Source organism: Acomys russatus, chromosome 3 (assembly GCF_903995435.1).
Source record: "Acomys russatus chromosome 3, mAcoRus1.1, whole genome shotgun sequence".
NCBI classification, from domain to species: domain Eukaryota; kingdom Metazoa; phylum Chordata; class Mammalia; order Rodentia; family Muridae; genus Acomys; species Acomys russatus.
The window spans coordinates 64,476,936-64,484,031 of record NC_067139.1 but is presented as its reverse complement, the minus strand read 5'-3'; the positions used below and the strand labels follow the sequence as shown (position 1 = coordinate 64,484,031).

The following is a 7,096-nucleotide window of genomic DNA, read 5'->3' as shown; positions in this document are numbered from 1 at the left end:
CAATCCTGGATAATAAAAGAACTTCCAGGGCTATCATCTTCCCTGGTTTCAAACTGTACCACAAAACAATAGTAATTTTAAAAAACCCGCATGGTATTTGCATAAAAACAGACAGGTTGATCAATGGAATCAAATCAAAGACCCAAAAGTAAATCCACACACCTATGGACATATGATTTATTATAAAGAAGCTAGAAATATACAATGGTAAAAAGAAAGCATCTTCAACTACTGGTTCTGGTTAACTGGATTTCAGAATGTAAAAGTATATAGATAGATCCATGCCTATCACCCTTATCAGAACTCAAGGCCACGTTTAACAAAGAGCCCAACATAAAAATAGATACATTGAATCTGATAGAAGAGAAAGCAGGGAATAGTCTTGAATGCATCAACAAAGGAAACAACTTCCTGAACAGAACACCAATCGTTTATGCATGGAGTTTAACAATTAATAAATGGGACCTCATGAAACTGAAAAGCTTCTTTAAGGCAAAGGATACTGTTAAAGGGACAAAAAAGCAGCCTACAGAATGGGAAAAGATCTTCACTAACACCACATCTGACAGAAGGATGGCATCCAGAATATATAAAGGAATCAAAAACTAGACATCAACAAACCAAATAATCTAGTTCAACAATAGAATACAGACCTAGAAAATTCTCAACAGAAGAATCTCAAATGGCTGAGAAGCACTTAAAGAAATGTTCAACACCTGCAGTTGTGAGGAAAACACAAATCAAACAACTCTGAGATTCCATCTTACATCTGTTGGAATGCCTAAGACAAAGATACTAGAAACAGCTCATGTTGAAGAGAATGTGGAGGAAGGGAGATACTATCCCATTGCTGCTGGGAGTGCAAACTTGTACAGCCACTTTGAAAATCAGCATTACAAATTCTCAGAAAAATTGGGAATTGATTTACCTTAAGACCCAGCTATACCACTCCTGGGAATATACCCAAAGGATGCACCACCATACCACAAGAACACTTGCTAAACTATGTTCATAGCAGCTTTATTCATAATAGCTAGAAACTGGAAACCACCTAGGTGTCCCTTAAGCAAAGAATGAATAAAGAAAATGTGGTACATTTATACAGTGGAATACTACTCAGTTATTTAAAACAATTACATCATGAAATTTGTAGACAAATGGATAGAACTAGAAAAGCTCTTCTTGGGTGAGGTAACCCAGACCCAGAAAGACGAACATGGAAGTACTTAATTATAAGTGGATATTAATCATGAAGTACAGGATAACCATGCTATCATCCATAGACACAAAGAAGCTGAGTAACAAGGAGGTCTTAAGGGAGAGACATGTGAATCTCACAGAGAAGGGGAGACAGAATTGAGATCACAGGCAGATAAGGAGAGGGAATTGGAGTCGGGTAGGAGATTGGGATGGGAACGGGAGCAATCAGGTGTGAGGAGGATGGAGGGCGAGAGTACCAGGAGAGATAACTGGAATCAAGAAGCATCTCTGGGACAAACTAGAAACATAGGGCAATGGAAACTCCCAGGAATCTATGAGGGTGAATCTAGCTAAGACTCCTAGCAATGGAGGCTATGGAGCCTGAACTAGTCATCTCCTTCAACCACGTAAGACTTCCAATGGAAGGATTAGAACACCAACCCACCCACAAAACCTTCAACCTACAATTTGTCCTACTACAAGATGTACTGGGGTAAAGGTGGCACAGAAAGTCTGAGAGTAATCAACCAATGACTGGGCCATCTTGTGACCCATGCCAAAAGAGAGAACTCATCTGTGACATTGCACAAAGTGACAGGAGCCAGAGCCTGGATATCCCAGAGACCAAGATATGGCATTAATGGCAAAGAAAAAAAATCAATGAAATGGTTTCTAATGGTATTCTTCTATACTTGTAGATTGCTATCTATCTAGTCCTATTGTCATTATGAAGGCTTTGCCTAGTAACTGATGGAAATAGATACAGAGAAACACAATCAAACATTAGGTAGAGCTTGGGGAATTCTGTGGAAGAGTAGGAGGAAGGGTTGTAGGAACCTGAAGAATCAAGGATACCACAAGAAAACCCACAGACTCAAACAGTCTATAAGGACTCACAGAGTTTGAACCACCAACCAGGGAGCCTGCCTGGGACTAACCTAGGCCCTCATCACACATGCTGCAGTTGTATAGCTTGGTCTTCTTGTGGGACTCCTAACAGTGGGAACAGGAAGTTTCTCTGTCTCTGTTGCTTGCCTTTAGAACCATTTCCTCCTACTGAGTTGTTTTGTCTAGTCTCAATGCAAGAGGAGGTATGTAGTCTTACTGAAACTTGATTTGCCAAGACTGGTTGGTATCCATGGGAGGCTCACCCTTTTCTGGAGAGAAATGGAGGAGGATTAGAAGGAGGGAAGAAAGGTGGAGGAGAGGAGGGAGGAAAAACTGTTGTCAAGACGTAAAATAAATACAAATTTTTAAAGGTAGGAAAAATCTTGAGCACAACACATAGCAGAGAAAACACCGCGACAGAATCAACTGATAAAGAGAAAACCCTGTATTATCATGAAGAAACAGAGAGAGAGGCAGAGATAGAAAGAGAGAGACAGAGAGAGACAGAGATAGAGAACAGAGAGACACAGAGAGAGAAAAGAGAGAGACATAGAGAGGCAGAGAGAGAGAGAGAGAGAGAGAGCAGAGAGAGCAGAGAAACAGAAAAAGACCCTCTACAAAGCAGAAGGAGCATGGGAACACTCAGAGACCCAAATGTCTAGTGTTTTCTCCAAGGCTGGTGTTTGTAAGGGTCTTTAGGAGGTTTTCCTCCTCTTATTTAAGGTTGGTCAGTTTGGAAAAAAAAAAAAAAAAAAAAAAGGCAAAATGAATGATTAGCCTTTAGCTTTGGAATAAACATGTCCTGATCAGGCTTTGAACTTGTTCAGGTTCAACAGCAGCAGGGGAGCTACTGAAGGAGAAAAGCCTCAGCAGGCCTCTGTTTCAGACTAGCAAGTTTTATCTCAGATCAGTAGGGTGAAGAAGAAGCCAGTGGTCTTGGAATTCTACCATTTTTGTTTACCATATGCCACTTTTCCCCTACCTGTCAAGCTAACTGTCTAGCTAACTAGCTAACTAGTTAAGTACCAGTCCCTCTGTGTCAGTGGTGGTTCCTAGTCTTGCCCTGTTTCTCTCTCAAAATTAAATGTATTAAGATTAGCAGGGCAGGGTCTCTACCTGAGTTCTGCCTGTGCAGCTATGGAAGATTTGTGGCTGCAGTCCTTGGTGTCATGTTCAGCCTCCCAGATGTGTGGCACCTAAGGATTCTCTTCCTTATGTAGGCTGTATGCCTTTTGATAATTTCCAGATTATCAAGAGGAGCTGGCCTCTTGAGCAGTGCAGCCTCTGAACTTAGATGTCCCTATTCTCATTACCAATAGCTTGAACTCACCAGCTAGTTGTAGGCCTGCAGCCATCAAAACTCCCAGAGTTTATCCATTCTCCCTTTATTATAGAGGATGTAGCTTTGGGCCTTTATTTGGAACTAGGTTCCTAAGAAAGAAGAGTTAGTTTCCACTATTGTGTGTGTATGTATCTAGTTGGTTTCCCATAACCTTGGTTTTTAGCCTAATGAGTAATAGGAAAGCTCAATCTACACACACACTCTCACACACACACACACACACACATACACACACACACATACACACGCACCACACCACACCTTGAGGGGGAAATAGCAAAAAAGGAAAGAAGCCGTGAAAGCATTGCAAAGAGGAGTAAAGGAAGAATGAATATATCTGCACTTCGTTTTGACAAAGGAGAGAGGATTTCAATGAACTCTAAAACTGCCCCACTCTGTAGTTGCATGTGACATCCCAACACATGCACACGGTAGTGACTCACCAGATCACTGGCTTGCTAAACACTGACCCATTGCTAAACAATGACTAGGCTGGCCAGGGACTGAACAGTGAATGACAGTCAAGCAGAGACCACTGGAAATACAGAAAAGCAAGCACTGGCATACAGAGGAAGAGGTAGGATGCCAGGGAGTGAGAGACAGGAGGAACTAGAGAAGAGGTTGGCTGCCAGATAGCATAGGATGGTGACATAGAAAATGTGGTGTTCAAGTTTCATTGTTGCCGTGACAAGCCTCATAACTAAACTCAATTTAGGGAAGGAAAACGTTTACTGCAGGACACAGGTCACAGGCCATCACTGAAGAAAGTCAGGACCGGAATTCAAGCAGGAATTTAAAGCAGAAACAGTGAAGGGTGAATCAGTTCTGAAACAGTGCTGGAGGCTAGCTTCCATCTTGTCAGCTGATGGATGTGGCTGAGCCAGCTCTTTACAGAAAGCTGCAACACTCTGGGCTTGATCCCTAAAATGAGGATGAGGTGGGGGGGACAGATTCTGGGAAAAACAATTCCTATTCAGGAACACTGATACTGTGGGGCTGGGGGCTGGCAGCATGTGCTCTCAGTCCACAAAGAACACACACACACACACACACACACACACACACACACACAAGATAGCATAGACACAAGGCAATGTGGCTACAGTTTATGGTGGACTCAAGTAATTAAGGTTGAGTTTAAAATTAGGGTAACAAATAAGATTCTGAATCCAAACTCAGATTGCAAATCTGAGGGGCTGTCTATACCCAGACATTCCTGGGAACAATGGAATGGGAAACACCTGTGTAACTATGTCTAGTTGTACACCTTGGAAAAGAGAAGGGACCTAGGAGTCTTTGGGGGAAGCCCTTTGTGAAGAGGGGATGGTAAAGGGACCCCCCCGCAAGGAATGACATCACTTCCTTGACAATGACCCAACAATGCAGAACCCTGGTAACCAGGCAGCCAACTAGTTAGAGCCAGCCCAGCAGGCTCGCTTGTCTGAGACACTAGAGAGAGCAGTTCCTTTGCTGTCTTTGGATTACTGGAGGGTCAGGCCTCAAGAAAGACAACAGTGAAGGCCACGGAGGTGTCTGGAGACGCAGGGTTTACTCTTGCCTCCAATGCTTCTGGCCATTTACCCGGAAGGAAACAAACTTGACCCATGGCAGCCAAAGCCAAGACCACATAGACCAGGTAACCACTGTGAAACCTCAAAGTTTCCCCTAACTTTGCTCTGTGTGTTTGGCAGTTTAACGAGTCGGGGAAAACAGACTATTACAAGCCAATCAGAACCAATCAGCCCGGTGCCTGTTTGAATTATGCACTTTGATCTCTCCTCAGGGGGAGCAGGAGCTTGCCCCAAAGGACTTGAAGGAGACCTATAGAGAGTCCCCCATCAGAGAAGACACTGTGGAGAAGCTGGTGAACCACCTGGTGCCTTCCCTGCCAAGTTGGGACCCTTTCTTTGCCCCTGCCTTCCTGTACACACACCAAAGGTGTGCCACTCCCCAGCAGGTGCTGGACCTGCTGTTCACGCAGTAAGTGCTTTTCTCAAAGCCCAGAGGTCTCAGATGCTCTGGTTGGTTCTGAGTAGCACTCTGTCTACTTATTGTCTAGAGAATTGTCAAGCCCCTGCAGAATGAAGTCAAAAACAATTCTCCTAGGCTTGGTCCAAGGGTGTGGGCTGTCCAGAGCTGAGACCTTAGTGGGTGTGACTGTCCCCTGTACCCTGAAGAAACACTCTATCCCTTACCCAGTATTTCTGAGGCCTTGGTGAAAGCACTTTGCCCATTAGTAACAGAGATTCTAGAATTATTGGAGTACCCAATAGAGATGTGTCCAAAGTGTAGACCCATGCTGGGTAAGCCAAGGGGCACTGTGACCATTGAAATATCTGGGGAGAGGTGTTTTTGTTCACCCATTGCACAAATATATTGAAAGCACCTACTGTGTGTGAGTAAACTAATATCTCTGAGAGGAGAAAGAACTTCCAGTCTTTGAACTCCATTCCTCTCCAGGAGTCAGCCTGCCCCCCTTAGGTGGAAGACCTTGGACCTTACAGGTAACATCCTTTCCCATCTCCTCCAGATATACATACTTCCACCTTTCTTGTGAAGAGGATGAGCAAGCAAAGAGCACCATCTGTTCCTTCCTGGACACATTGATGGACATGAACCCCGAGGAGTGTTATCAGACCTCAGACTTGTCCATTCTGAACAACCTGAAGACCTACTTGGTTGTAAACATGCCCTACTCAGAGCTTCTTGTTCACGTCCATATGCTCCTGACCCAGCTGCAGGAAAAAAATGGCCAGTGATTCCGAGGATGACGATGAGGAAGACTCAGATCTGGGGAGCCAGTCATCCACAGATCCAGAGCTTCAAGTGTGTTAACCAGCCATGAAATCAGCAACTCTGGAGCCAGAACCAGCTTGTGCACTAGAGCCAGAGAGCACAAATACAACCAGAAGGTTCTATGACATCTCTGATGTTGAAACCAAATGTGGCGGCAGCAGGCCAGCCAGCACATCTGATAGCAGTAGTGGAGCCTCTGTGTCAGCATGTTGACACATAAAGTGCAACTTTCACATACCGTAGCCTTGGTGTAGTGGGTTGGTCTACTTAGAGAATGGCCCTGCCACACCCTATCACCAGTGGGGTCTATCTTATATCCACTCTGCTGACAGAATCTGTCCTTTGCCTCCACACAATCACTTCCTGACTTCAATCCAGCTGCATTCCCAACCTTACTCCCAGCCTTTCCCTCCCCTGAGAAATAGCCTTTTTATTCTTCTGGTTCTTTTTAGTGTTGTGTTTAAGTATCTTAATACATTCTTAGTGGTTTTTCTTTTATTCTTTTCTTTTTTATTTAATTAATTTATTCAGATTACAACTCAATTGTATCCTCCCATTCCTCCCTCCCTCCCGCTTTCACTCTATTCCCCTCCCCTAGGTCTATGACCAAGGGGGACCTCCTCCCCCACTATATGGTCATAGGCTATCAAGTCTCATCTTGGTAGTCTGCTTGCTTTTTCTTTGAGTGCCATCAGGCCTCCCCACCAAGGGGAAGTGGTCAAATATGGGACACCAGAGTTCATGTCAGAGTCAGTCCTGGCTCTCCACATAACTGTGGAGAATGTCCTGTCCATTGGGTAGATCAGAGTAGGGGATTGATGTTTACTACTTGTGTTGTCCTTGGTTAGTGCAATAGTTTGAGCAGACCTA

At 44.1% G+C, this 7,096-nt stretch overlaps 1 pseudogene; it reads left to right on the top strand.

Annotated features, from left to right (window-relative positions):
* The first annotated feature begins 1,565 nt into the window (after positions 1 to 1,565).
* On the top strand, positions 1,566 to 6,265 carry LOC127187104 (ral guanine nucleotide dissociation stimulator-like; annotated as a pseudogene).
* The last annotated feature ends 831 nt before the right edge of the window (positions 6,266 to 7,096 follow it).